A 15,232-nucleotide genomic window follows, 5' to 3' on the forward strand; every position below is an offset into this window, starting at 1 on the left:
GTGGGCTTTTTATTATTACATAGAATTTCTTGTGAACACAAGCCACAGGAAAGAAAGAATTTATGTAGCACCTCCATATCTGTAAGGTGATCCAGTGCAGGACGTTGAATCCTGTGGACCTACAGCAATTTACACCAGCTCAGGATTCACTTCTCTGAAAAGAGCCAGTCCTCACGTGATCACGTGAGAATTTCATGCATTTCCAAATAAATGCAAGCTGAATGGAGAATGACTCCAGATTCACTGAGGCTAACGTGCTGCAGAAAGTTATCACACTTGAAGAAAGCACACATGGGCACAGGTTTGGCTTCCCATCAACTTGACTTAGATGTGAGTTTCTGGCAGGTGTCTCTAGTTTTTTAGCATTACACGGAAGTAAAGAAAAGTTCCACTAGGTTTCACTGTATTGGCTACTCCCACTGAGCAGAAAATGAAAAATCAAACCCAAAACAAATCTGGAAGTGGAAAAGTCCACAACCATTCTGCTTGTGGTTGTGGCAGGAAAGGCTGTGCTGTGGCAGGAAAGTCTGTCCAAAGTCATTTTTTCTTGGCAGGCATGAGGTAGCAGACTATGAGAACAGGGGAGGAAGGTTTTGGTTCTATTTAAGATTTGTTGCCTATACTTTGGCAGTATTTGTGGTTTTGAATGTGTACAAGGCACCTGGATAAAGATCTGGAGTTTCATGAGAAGAAAGGATAGAGAAAAAATGGGTTTTCTTTGCTTTTTTTAAATCAGGATAATCTCAGACAAAGGCACTGCATGTTCTTTTTGGCCCCTTTTGTCATATCTGTGGGACAGATTTCATCTGGCTGTAGAGTTTTGCAGACTTCAGAACTTGGTGTCCTGAAGTAGCAGCCCTGCATCCCTTGGGGAGCATCTCTCCGTTTCTGGCATCTGCCTTTCATACTCCCTTGTCACTGCAAAGTGAAATATATATTTTAACCAGTGTATCTATTACTGTCAGTGAAAGAAAGAACATAAGATAAGATACAGAGCTTTTAAGTGCCTGTTTCATCCTGCTATTCAATTTAATAAGGATTATACATTTATAACACGTTTATTTTAGCAAATAATGGCAAAAAGAACCTTTTTTTTTTTTAAAAGCTGTCACTTTATAGAAGGTTTTTTTTTCCTTTCATATTACATACACCTATAATATACTCATTGTGATCATCCAAACATCTGAGAGCTGCATCCACCCAACATGAGTTTCCATTAAGAATTAGGTAAGAGAGATATTCTGCTTCTGAGTAAATCAATCTCCAACCAAACAAACACACAAACAAACTCCCCTGCACACATCTGCTCCAGGACAGTCCAATTGCTCCACACATAGGGCTGCTATGGCAACATGTCACAGGACTACATCATTAAAAACATATTCCCAGATCAACTTGGTTTAAGGTTAAGTAAATATCAATAATTTCACAATAAAAACCATGGCAGGATACTGCATACCACTTTTCTTCCTTCCTTTTCTTGTGACAAGGTATTTAGCAAAATTTACAGATTTGTTGGAATCTGACAGGGGCATGTCGTGAGTGCTTAAGCTATGGACTATGAACTTGTGACCTCTGGGCTGTCAACTGTGCACTTTAGTGCCTGCTCCGCCCCAGCTCCCACCACTTTTCTTTCAAAGAAAATTAAACCTGGAAAATTCAGAGTTACAAGTTAGACTTAAAATGTTCAGTTTAAATACCCAAACAACCTTAGCATCACTCTTTAGTGCTACCATGTATTAGCCATAGACATGGCCTCCGTGTGTAATAGCATCAGCATGTGGAGATACGATGGCTCAAATACACAGGTATTCAGAATAATTGATGCTGATGACTATAACAGATCATTGTAGCTAAGGGGCCCTCTGCTAATAGCCACTCTTTAGCCTCAGTCCCTTTAGGAGCAAGACAGTTTGAAAGAAGGCAATTTTTCAAAGAATTTTTGGTTAAAGATTATTTGTCAGCCTTTGAAGAAGAAACTTTCCATTATTACTCATTTTAGCAAAATCCTTTAAAACGTTTCAAAAGTGTAGCTTATACACAAGAATTCAGTAGGTTTTAAATTCATGGGAGGTTAGAATATTCTGCCTTAAGATCACCAGAAACAAAAAATGGTCTAACACAGGGTGCTAAATTTCCTAAAGGACTTATTCTTAATTAATTTGTAATTTATAAACTAAATTAATTTTATAGTCACAGAGAAAGTGCTGTAACTTGGTTGGGAAATGCTGCATTCTTCTTATATAACAGTGGTTAAGATCCCTATTGTAAGTGCAAGTCTCAACTCACCCATAATTTTGGAAGTGTGACCAGATCTTCATAATGTATTTTTATTATTCAATTACAGTCTGCAATATTTGGTTGTTCTTGAGAATTATCCCTGAAAGGAAAGCAAATCACTGTTTTCCTGGGGTCTGCCAACAACTTAAACTGGTGGTGGTCACTTGGAACATATCTATATGGATAAAATGCAGTGCAGACCATAATTTCCTAAATGAGGTCTGAATGAGCTAGTCCAGATACAGGAAGCAGTACAGCCCCATTAGCACAGTCCTCCACCTAGCGTAACATGCACTGCTGAGGAGGCTAAAGTAGCCCAGAGTGCTAGCTTACTGCTACGCTGTACAGCACTGTGGTCTGTGGATATACCCTTAATTCCACTGTAGCAAGCAGATTCATTAAGTTTAGCACCTGTAATTACAAGGTTTACAATAACAATGCACCGTAATTGGTGATATTACGCATTAGTGCTGTCATGCTTTTATGTGATACTAATGGGCAGTAGACTAATTCTACTGCACATTAGCGCACTAGCATGGGTTTTGTCTGCCGCACAAATGCGTGGTAGAATTAGTTCACTGCATCTTTAGCATCTTGTGTAGATGCGCCCTGTGTTTGATTAAATTAATTTAAATAAAAAACCCTGTTTTGCTTTTAAAATTCCTTTGAGGGTAGGGACAGACACTACACATAAATTGGTGTAAGTGATCAGAAAGTGGTTTAGAACTGTAACAGAACAGATGTTCAATGCACATAAACCAGTTTGAAAATGGCTAAAACTAGTTTCAGATATACCTGGTTGAATGTAGCATCAGGCTTAACCAGGTAGGCTCTGGAGCGGTGAGAGACGCGCGGGTGAAGCCCGCTGCGCCCCCACTCCCCCGAAACCCCCCAGACACCCCCTCAGCAGCCGCGGAGCCCCCTGCCGACCCCCAGCACAGCCGGAGGCAAGCGGGCTCGTGGTGGGAAGGGGTTAACTCCTCGCTTGCTGGGAGGGGGCCGCTGCCTGGTGCCAGGCTGAGTCAAGCCCCCGCCCAGGCCCCTACTTGGCCCAGCCCCCCAGGGAGCCACGCGAACAGGCTGCGTAAACAGGCGCTTGAGTTAGCGCGGAGTTTGCACAGGGGAGGGCGTGGGAGGGCACGAGACCCTGCCTGCGACCCCCGCCAGCCATAGCCAGCCCCAGCCGTAGCCAGCCTACCAGAGGCATGACACGGATGGGCACGCGCCGCACCCCGAGGGTCCCCTCGGGCTCTGCGGCCCCTCCACTGGGCACCTCAGAGACGGCCACCCAGACGGAGCCCATGGTTCCGGGCTCCACGCAGACGGAGCCCCTGGCTCTTGGCTGCGGGGACTGCCTGTCCCTTTTTCAGACTCTGGGGCCCAGGAGCATGGCCACCTCCCCTTGCGGGGTCTGCTCCCTACTGGGGTCTGTGGCGCGCCAGCTGGAGGAGCTCCAAGCCACAGTCCAGAGACTGCGTGCCATCAGGGACTGCGAGCAGGAGATAGACTCCTACTGCCAGGCCCTTCTCCCCTGGGAGCCGCAGGGGACAGCTCCGTCTCCCTCCGTGACTAAGGAGGACTCTGGGACCTCCCGCTCTGCCCAGTCAGGGGCATGGACCAAGGTGGTCAAGGGCCCCAAGGCCCACCGCACCAAGGCCCCTGCCCCGCCGGAGCTTAGCAACAGGTTCGCACCTCTTGCAGCCCCAGCAGAGCCCATGCAGTTGCCAGCTCCCGCAGGCAACCCAGGCTCGACCACAGCTACTGGCCCCGCTCTCCCCAAGACAAAGCGTAAGGTCTTTGTTGTGGGAGACTCCATCCTGCGGGGCACTGAGGGGGCAACCTGCCGCCCTGACCCCTTAGCCCGGGAAATCTGCTGCTTCCCGGGGGCCCGCATCCGAGACATTGCGGAGAGGATCCCGCAGGTCCTCTGGCCCACAGACCACTACCCCATGCTCCTTATTCACATGGGCACCAATGACACAGCTTGGAGCACCCCCAGCCAGGTCATGAGGCGCTACAGGGAGTTGGGAGCGGGGCTTAGGGGTCTGGGAGCTCAGGTGGTGTTTTTGTCGATCCTCCCAGTCTCGGGCTATGGGCTGAGGAGGGAGAGGAGGATCCACGCAGTGAACCAAAGACTGCGGCGCTGGTCTTATCGGGAAGGCTTTGGCTTCCGTGACCACAGCCCGCTCTTTGGCGAGAGAGGCAGCGAGCTGCTGGGAAGAGATGGCCTCCACCTCTCTCCCCTGGGGAGGAGGCTCTTCTCAGCCAGGCTGGCTGACCTGCTCCACCAGGCTTTAAACTAAGCCCGCTGGGGGATGGGGGGACTACTGACCCTGCTGGCCCGCTGAACGGCCCTTGCAAAGCCAGCGGGCCAAGGCACTTAAGGGGGCACTTAAGGGAGCCCACCCCTGCCCCAGCCCTGGCACAACCTGTGGGCAAGGCAAGAGCCTCCAAGGGCACACTTGCCTGCCTGTACACTAATGCCAGGAGCCTGGGCAACAAGCAGGATGAGCTCGTCCTCCTGCTCAGTGCAAAGAAATATGATGTCACTGGGATAACGGAGACCTGGTGGGACTCCACCCATGACTGGACCACGGGTATAGAGGGCTATACCCTATACAGGAGGGATCGTGTTGACAAAAGGGGCGGGGGTGTAGCTCTCTATGTGAAGGAAAGCTACATGTCCCTGCAAGCTGATGTTGGCAACCGGCATGGACAGCTAGAGACCCTCCGGGTAAAAATTTGTGGGGAATTCGGCACAGGGACACAATGGTGGGAGTCTACTACAGACCTCCCACTCAAAGTCCCGAGCTTGATCAGGAGTTCGCCCGGGAACTGACTGAGGCCGCTTGCTCCGGGACCTTGGTTGTCATGGGTGACTTCAATTACCCGGACATCTCCTGGGAAGATCACTCACCTAAATCTGAGCGGGTGCAAAGCTTTCTCTCGTGCGTGGATGACCTCTACCTGACTCAAGAAGTCTATGGGCCAACGAGAGGCAAAGCGCTGCTTGACCTGGTACTGGCTACGGGGGACGACCTAATCGGCGACCTAGTGATCGATGGGAAGTTGGGTGACAGCGACCACGAGCTGATCACCTTCACCATCCGCCGTAAAGCTGGCAAGTCAGTCAGCAACACAGAAGTCCTTGACTTCAGAAAAGCTGACTTTGACAAGCTCAAGAGGCTAGTCAGTCAGGCCCTCAGGGACCATGACCCCAGGGAGATGGGAGTTCAAGAAGAGTGGTTGCTTCTCAAGGAAGTGATCCTCAATGCACAAGCTAAATCTATTCCAACACGGAGGAAAGGCAGCAAGAAGGCACAGCAGCCCCCCTGGCTCTCCAGAGACCTAGCGGACCTACTGTGGCTAAAAAGGAAAGCCTACAAAGGATGGAGGACGGGATTCACCTCCAAGGAGGATTACTCCGCGCTGGTCCAGTCCTGCAGGGACCAAACCAGGAAAGCCAAGGCTGCAACTGAACTCCAACTAGCTTCAGGCATCAAGGACAACAAAAAGTCCTTTTTCAGATATGTGGGGAGCCAGAGGAAAAGCAAGGGCAATGTTGGACCCCTGTGAAACCAGATAGGGCAACTGACAACTGACGCCCAGGAAAAAGCCAACCTATTAAATAGGTACTTTGCGTCAGTCTTTCATCAGTCACATGGGATGCCCATGCCTGCTATGGGACAGGGAAATCTGGGTGAGGGGAATCCCCTACCCTCCATCAATGCTGACCTCGTGAAGGAACACCTTGAGAAGCTGGATACCTTCAAGTCAGCTGGCCCCGACAACCTGCACCCCAGGGTACTCAAGGAGCTGGTGAGCGTCATAGCCCAGCCCCTGGCACGGATCTTTGAAAACTCCTGGCGCTCTGGTGTAGTGCCCGAAGACTGGAAGAAGGCCGATGTGGTGCCGATCTTCAAGAAAGGGAGGAGAGTGGATCTGGCTAACTACAGGCCCATTAGCCTGACTTCTATCCTGGGGAAGATCTTAGAAAAGTTTATTAAGGAGGCCATCCTTGAGGGACTGGCCCAGGCTAACATTCTAAGGGACAGCCAGCACGGGTTTGTTGCGGGTAGGTCTTGTTTGACCAATCTCATTTCCTTCTATGACCAGGTGACCTATCACCTGGACAAGGGAGAAGAGATTGATGTCATATATCTTGACTTCAAAAAAGCTTTTGATCTGGTATCCCATGATCACCTCTTGGCCAAACTGGCCAGTTGTGGCCTTGGCTCCACCACGATCCACTGGCTGGGAAACTGGCTTCGTGGTCGGACCCAGAGGGTTGTGATTGATGGCAGTCACTCATCGTGGTGCCCTGTGACCAGTGGGGTCCCTCAAGGCTCTGTCCTGGGACCCATACTGTTCAACATCTTCATTAACGATGTGGACATTGGAGTTAGAAGTGGACTGGCCAAGTTCGCCGATGACACCAAACTTTGGGGCAAAGCATCCACGCCAGAAGATAGGCGGGTGATCCAGGCTGACCTGGACAAGCTCAGCAAATGGGCAGACGAGAACCTCATGGTGTTTAACACCGAAAAATGCAAGGTTCTCCACCTTGGGAGGAAAAACCTGCAGCACCCTTATAGGCTCGGCAGTGCTACGTTGGTTAGCACTACAGAAGAAAGAGACTTGGGGGTCATCATTGACCACAAGATGAACATGAGCCTCCAATGCAATGCTGCGGCTAGTAAAGCGACCAAAATGCTGGCGTGCATCCATAGATGCTTCTCGAGCAAATCCCGGGACGTCATTCTCCCCTTGTACTCGGCCTTGGTGAGGCCGCAGCTGGAGTACTGCGTCCAGTTTTGGGATCCACAATTCAAAAAGGATGTGGAGAAGCTTGAGAGAGTCCAGAGGAGAGCCACGTGCATGATCAGAGGTCAGGAAAACAGATCTTACGATGACAGGCTGAGAGACATGGGACTCTTTAGCCTGGAAAAGCGCAGGCTCAGGGGTGATCTGATGGCCACCTATAAGTTTATCAGGGGTGAACACCAGGATCTGGGAGAACGTCTGTTCACCAGAGCGCCCCAAGGGATGACGAGGTCAAACGGTCACAAACTCCTGCAAGACCGTTTCAGGCTGGACATAAGGAAGAATTTCTTTACTGTCCGAGCCCCCAAGGTCTGGAACAGTCTGCCAGTGGAGGTGGTTCAAGCACCTACATTGAACACCTTCAAGAGTAAATTGGATGCTTATCTTGCTGGGATCCTATGACCCCAGCTGACTTCCTGCCCTTTGGGCAGGGGGCTGGACTCGATGATCTCCCGAGGTCCCTTCCAGCCCTAATGTCTATGAAATCTATGATTTGGGTCAAACCAGTTTATGCTATGTCTGTGCCAGACTCCTTCCCGGTTTAAGTTAAATCAGAGTCCCTCAGCATCCCGACATGCTTGCTGGGAAGGGCTCTGCTCCAGCCCAGCAGGGTTGGCCCCTCCCCGCTCCTTCCTGGCTGCATCTCTGGCAGAGACTGCAGACACAGCAGTGATTGCCTGGCTCCCCCGCTCCCCACCCTCACCACTCCCTGTTCAAGCAGGGCTCTCCACTCCCCTCTGCCTTACCCAGACATCTCTCAGCATTAGCTAGCATACCACATGCTGGCTACAGGTTAAACCAGTTTATGCAGTGTCTGTCCCAGACCCCTTGCTGGTTTAAGTTAAACCAGACTCCACCCAGCATCCCGGCATGTTCTCTGGGGTGGGCAGGGCTCTCTGCTCCACAGCAGAGCGGGCCTTTCCCTTCTGCTCCCTAGCTGGAGCTCAGCAGAGACTGCATGTCTCTGCCTGGCTTCCCCATTCCCCCCTCCCCTCACCACTCTCTGCTAACCAGGGAATCCCCCCACCCGTGTGCCTTACACAGATACCTCCCAGCATTAACTAGGAGATTGCATGCTGGCTATGGTCCATGCTATGGCAGATGGGACAAAGGCAGAATCAACAGGTAGCTGGTAATGTTCCTCTGTTGTTTTCTTAAAGGGTGGGATAAACACCGAGTTAGGACTGATAAACACTGTGTTATCAGTTCTCTGCTGGGCTGATCAGAAGGAGTGTACCCAATCAGAGCATCCTGCCAGGGCCTGGCCATGCCCCCTCCTTCAGCTCAGGACTGTCCAAGGGAAGGGAGGGCTGCTTTAGCATCCCCTGGTTTCTAGCTTGAACCACTACAGGCATGTGACTGAATTTTTGGGATGTCTGTGCAATTACAAACTGATTCAGCCTAGCCAGGTTAGACTAACCTGCAAAGATTGAATCAATTCAGGCTCAGGTTTTTTTAATGTCTGTCCTTATCCTGAATGGTTGTGTCCAAAGCTTTCTGAGTTGGGCTAGCATCTACATGTTCTGCTGAAACACAAAAATCTTTTATAATACATATAACTAATTGCCAGGAATTGATTTAAAAAAAACAAGAATAACTGGGAATTTATTACAAAAACCATTTGTTTTATAGATGCCGTCCAGTGAAATGACCCCAGAGGCAAACCAAGCCATTCAACAGGTTTCTGGGAAACAGTCTACTGAAACTCCATGCAGCCAGTTTGGTGACCATTTGTCTAACTTTGTCAGCTTTCTGCGACGCCCAACAAAAAGAACAGATTGTAAGAGAAGATTATAACATTCGTGTCATTTTTACAAGGACTGATTTACTATCCAGTTTAAGAGAGAGAATCCACTTTCCTTATTGCAGAAATTAGGATGTCTCTGACTCTGAGGAGAATGGAATTCTCTCTTTGGTTTATTGGCATAGCCCTGTAAATCTAAATGATAGTTTAAGCAATGCATCCTGAACAGTAAAATATTAGTTTTCTTCTTTCATTTAAATATAATTAAGAGAGAATGACTATGGAATAGAACCTTGTCAGAGTATAATGATTGCCTGCTGATAGATTAATGGCAAGGTGAAAAAGCAGCATTTTGTGAAAGTAAATTTATTTTTGTACTTCTGTGACTTAGATTATTGTTATACCAATCATTTGAACTGCAACCAGATGACAGACTGTTGCAGCAGAGCCAGAGCAGCTACTGTTAAGGGCCCTTCAAATAGGAAAGCTACTACATTCTCATGGTCTGTACAAGAGATGCCAACTACACAGTAGCCTGTGACTACTGAGCAGTAGCATCACATGGCAAAGAAGCATGATGTGATGCATCAGTAGTTATGAGTTACTGTTCAGTCAGCATCATGAAAAAGCTGTTCTTCAGCGCAACTGCACAGTAGCTCCAGTTACTGTGAAGTCATTTAGCACTCGTTTATACAAATACTAAATGACTGAGCAGTAACAACTGCACAATGAGCATCTTGTGTAGATGTGACTAGTGTCTATGAAAAATGGTGCTCTTGCCAATGAGAAGCCTCCCTCCAGTCCTCATACAATGCTTATTATTATGAATAAGTAAGCTTCTGATTGAGTAATTAATTGGAAATTAAAGGCTGAGTCATCAAATGACAGATTGAACAAATACCAACTGCGTGTTTTCTAAAATCTGAAAGAAGAAAGACATCATGATAACAAGTGCCTGAGACTTCGAGTGGTCAGTAGTGTAAGCATATCACAGACAGAGCAACTAACCTACTGACTATATATACAGTGCCACATCCTTTTACACCAAATATGTAAGGGTAACTGAAGCAGCATGGACCAGCCCTTTCTAAGCTAGCCCATTTTTTCCCTTCACAGGTTGCATAGGCTTTTAGCCTGCAGTAAGTTTCAAATTCTCCGTTCGTGTGTTATTTGAATGCCCTTCTTTTATATTCAGAATAATTAAGCATTTGTAACAGCTGCTTTCGTCAATGAAATGCATTGTATTTTACTACCTACTGCCATTCCCATTGCTTATTGCACTAAATGGTCCTTAGAAAAGAAAATCCATATTTTTATAAAAAGCTGTTCACTACAAGGACAGGTTCTCATGTATAAATAGAGGGAACACAGTGCATATGTTGTTTCATCTCTTACTGGATGTACTCACCGATAAGATGCTGCAGGTCCCTTTATGAAACCTGTCATTCATTCTCAGGAATGGAACTCCTGGTCCATTGCTCAACAAAGCTTAGGTCAGTTTTCTTACATGGTCTGACCCTTTAAAGTGCTAAGTGCCTGCATCTCCTGTGGACTTGAAATACCAATTGCATGTGCATTACTATCTGAAAGGAGGAAAGATATTAAGGTGACAAGTGTCTTAGATGCATCACAGGGCCTTGCAAAATCAAGCTCATGGTGCACATATTCAGTCTTCAGTCACTATGGGATAAAATCAGTATTTTCAAGGGACTCTCTTCTTCATCCCACCTTTAATGCACCTCTATGCAAGCCAAAATCTGCATGCCCACTGTTTGAGCACTAACCTCCTTTGACAATCAAAATGATTTACAACTCCGGGCTTGTAGAGGCAAGTTCTCCCACTTGGAACATAGAGGTATTCACATATTTTCAGCAGGATGCACAAGTGTCTGTGACTTCACCAACAGTACAGGCTATTCAATTTCTGCAGGCTGGTCCAAAGTATCAGGCCTACACTTGAAGGGCGTTAAATTGTAATTTTGGTGGAACTGTAATTATTAGCTATAATTTTATATTTTCATCTGCCTCAAAGATGGTGCAAATTCAGCCATGCTCAACCTGGCTGAGGATACTTATGTATGAGGAGCAGGCAAGTCATCAGAAGAAAGGTCCAAAAGCCAAAATAAACAGTTAAGAGGCAAACTGTGGGCTGCAAGCAACAGACATATTTTACTTTGTATGTTTATAGCATTAAGGAGTGAAACGACACAGAAGAAGAGACTGATAAAAGCATCAAGAGAAATTTAATGCCAGTGGCAAAACGAGAGCATACAGCACAGTCAATGCATATGGGGGTATAAAGTCAGCATTGGTCTTGGATGAATATGCAAGGGAACCAAGTGTAAAGTAGGGTGATAACATTGCTCTACTATTCAAAATGCTGTGTTTGGTTTAGGTGTTTGAAATTTAGAAAGGGTGTTTAAAATACTAGAGAAAATATAAAGGGCAAGAAAAGTGATAGAAGAATTAGAGGATAAGATGTGTGAGGAGACACTGTGGGAACTAAACGTATATAGTCTCAAAGAGAGAAGGCTCAAGGGGCCTTGATCACAGTCTATAAATACCTTCAAGGTAATAATATAAATGAAGGAAGGGAATTCTTCAGTCTCAGAAGATAGCAGGACAAGGAGCAATGGCCTGAAGCTAAGGAAGGGAAAGTATAGGAGAGATTCTAGGGAAAAGTTCTTAACTCTGGCCTCAACTGCACTGGATGAATTCACTGTAGTAAGGAGCAATTGTTCCTGCCTCCACATGAAGAAGTGCTCTAATCAATTTGTCAGGGGAAGGAATAACACAAGGTTCCTTCAGAATTTATACAGTACTACTGAGTGTTGGAGTGGACAGAACCAGCGACACACATGGTGAGTTGTCATTTGTAACGTGATGTTGACTCACATTATTCCAGAAATATAAACATCTGATTCTAATAAGAACAAAGATTTAAGAGTGAAGGCATTTATGCAATGGGGCTGGCATGTGAAAATGTGTTGACACAGCATCACTAATTCTGACAGCGAGGCAGCATTGTCTCTGCACATACAAGATACACCCTGCTCCTTCAATACTTGCAGATTTTTCTCCTCCCTCTGAGAGCAATATTTCAAATGATATTTTTGCTTCTTCCAAAAAGAACTTATTATCCAGTGCATTTAGTGGTTTCCCTTCCATACATCTGCTTGATTCAATAGAGCATGAAAAGTAAGAGGAACTTCCCCAAATGAGACTCCATAAAATACAGCAGAATGACTGCTGATGTGGCTCATCTACTAATAGAATACGTTCAGCTATAGAAATAGTAAGAGTATCTCCCACTTCCTCATGCTTTTCAGCTATGCTTTAGCAAGGAGAACCTCTGACATAAATATCAGGCTTTTTCCAGCTCGAAGGACTAAACCAGAATGATCCTCATCATGCTAGACTACAGACCAAACACCGATTTCAGGCACTTGTACTACCTTCTTGTCCTTCATTCTGCCTGACATTTGCAGTAGTGGCAGCCTACAAGCCCTGTGGCACAAGAGGAAATATCTACATATTTTGAGAGGCATCTGCAGACATCAGAGGCAAAACAGGAACAGCAGAATAGATGAGAGATGACTGCAAAGGCCATGATAGTGACCTGATGTTTTTTAAATAGTTTGCCTATCAGCTTGAGACACGGCTGGAGGCAGGATAAGGCATCAATCCAGAGAACTAGAGCAGAGATACAGAAAACCACAGTAGGGCATTCAGATACTCTGCAAAGGTTTCAAGTCATTAGGAGTAAAACAATTATAAATTAAACCTTGGGAACCCCAATGAATCCCCAAAGGTTCTAAGACGAGGGACTGTAGCCAAACAAACTCCGCTCCTGTCTCTGTTTGCCAGTAGGAAACCACACTTTCTCTTTTTAACAAGACTCTTGCTAGAGTCCCTGTCTGATACTTTAAAAGTATCACTCTCCCTTCTTACCTCACCTCAGCTACCTGCCAGGTCCCTCTGATCACAAGGTGCCTGTTCCTTTCAGCTACCTAGCTGAAACTATAGGGAGTTATATTAAGTAAGCTACATTGAAATTCAACTTGCCCCTTGTGGGTAACATCAGTGTGAAAAAATAACCCGAAGTTTCAACAGGTAGTTCTCTGCCTTTTTATGCAAATACTAAACTTTCAGCATCAGGGTGCCACATCTACACTGCACTGCAGCGCACTTAGGGATACCCGAACTAGCTGTGGTATCAGAAACAATTTAGCTCTAGGCACACCTGTGCACTGACCGGGCTTAAACCTCCTCAAAATCAGGAGCAAGTACGGTGTAGCTCAAAGAAGCACCATTGCAGGTTTACAATACTCTAGACTTTTGCTTTATCTCATGTCTAACATTTGAAAAAAAACTGACAAGCTATATACCCTCATATAAGTTCTCTTATTAAAGTGGTTACATGTTACTCTAGGGCCCCTCCCAGATGTGCAGATAAAGGCATGATAGGATGTGCATAGCAGAAGGTGTTATCAAGCATCACATCCTATGACATCTTATTGCTGGTGCAGGGCGAGGCCAGAATCATGATTCCAAACTCCTCCCACATTGTTAAGTAGCACTCTTCTGTGGCTGGGAGCTCTCAGCTGACTGGGCTCCCAACCATGGCCTGCACCATGATGGGGCTCCCACCACCAGGAGGCGCCTGGCTAGGTGTTCAGTTAGTGGCGTCATAAGAACCAGCCATAAAGTTATTCCACCTTTTTTGTGGAGTAACTTTGTGGCTTATTTCTTGTTTTCTGAAGCCATTAATTTATTTAATGTATGACTAGACTGCAACTTAAGACACGATTATCTGGTTAATGACATCCTAAGTGTAATGTGCGGCAGGGGCTTAGGAGTCTTAACATTTGAGGCAGCCAAGTTTGGAAGAGTTTTTGAATTTGTAAATTTTAAACAGCTGAACAGGCCATTTAGTAAGCAGTTAGCCTACAAAATGTTCCAATTCAGTTTGCCTTAAAGAGATGCTAAGGCATTTAAATGATGCTTAAAGGAAGACTTAGATAAAATATACTCATTGTGCATATCACTTTTAAAATGTCATAAAAATGTAAAAAGAGAATGGTACAAGATTTCCTTAAATATTCTGGCGCATATATATTTGTATTTGTAGTTGTATTTGTATGAATGACCAAGCAGCTTTATATAACTACAATTTTTTAAAAGTGTCTTATTTGTGTGCTGTCAAGAGACTGAAATGACTTCTGGGTAAATAAGATGCCATTTTAAAAATTGCTTAATTATACTTGATATTTAACTTGACAGCTCTGTAGCCATTTTGGTCTCTTCGGAAAACAACATACATGTTTTATGACTTTAAAATAAGGATTTCTAATGAAATATTAGCAAATAGAAAAAAAAAATGAGTCTCCAGTTTCGAGAGATGGTATCAATTTGCTTGCATAAGATTTGCACCTGCACGTTAACAAAGGCACTACAAACACTTGCAAATTGGGTAACTGGTCATTTAAATTCTCCAATTTACATGGATCACGCTCACAGTTCCTTAGAAACTGACTGCAGTGGTTCCCTTAAAAGACACTATGAGGAACTGGGGAGGGAAGCCCCTGCTATTTTAATATACTATAGATATAATATTAATACTAAGATTATTTTAAGTCTTTCTCTATCAGAATCCTGCTCTGAAATGAGCCATAGGCTTTATTCTAAAGCCCTAGTAAGTGAAGTAGTACCGCTACAATCAACAGGACTACTTGCATAACCAAATTCTTGCTTAAATATTTCCACAAGATGACTATAATGAGAGAGCAGATCATTTCATTACCTTTATATCTGAATTCACTTTTATAGCTATACTTCTTTTCCTTTCATAGGTGACATTTTAAAAATTTCAGGGTTTCCCCATCTTTGCAAAATAGCCTTAAAACTAATATACTCAAAAATCAGAAAAAGAATTTTTTTTGGTTTTCAACTTTACCCAATTATTTTAAGGTTTAGCTAAAGAGAAGACCTTTCCAAACACCTAAGTTGACACAAACCAAAACAGTGATAACCGTTAAATCCTTGATATATGGCATTAGATTTCAGTGTTTCTCATATATTAAATGTTATATAACTATATCAGCTCCTGGTAAATAATGACCTTTTTAAAACAGTAACCCAGTTGTACTGGCTCTGAGTTAGCTACTGCAAAAAAGAAAAAGCAGAATAATTTTTAAATATGGAAAATACTTGTTGACTAGCACTTACTGGAGGTTTCATTCTTCTGCGACTCCAGTCACAGGGAATGCAGATCTGAAAGGCTAGCTTAACTTGATACAGAGCTACTTAATTTCTGCTTGGCATTCACTGTAATCAACCTCATCTTGGAGATGGCATCTATTATACTTCCAGACTTCTATTTTG

Source organism: Crocodylus siamensis, chromosome 9 (assembly GCF_052110815.1).
Source record: "Crocodylus siamensis isolate JL-2025a chromosome 9, ASM5211081v1, whole genome shotgun sequence".
Classification (NCBI taxonomy): domain Eukaryota; kingdom Metazoa; phylum Chordata; order Crocodylia; family Crocodylidae; genus Crocodylus; species Crocodylus siamensis.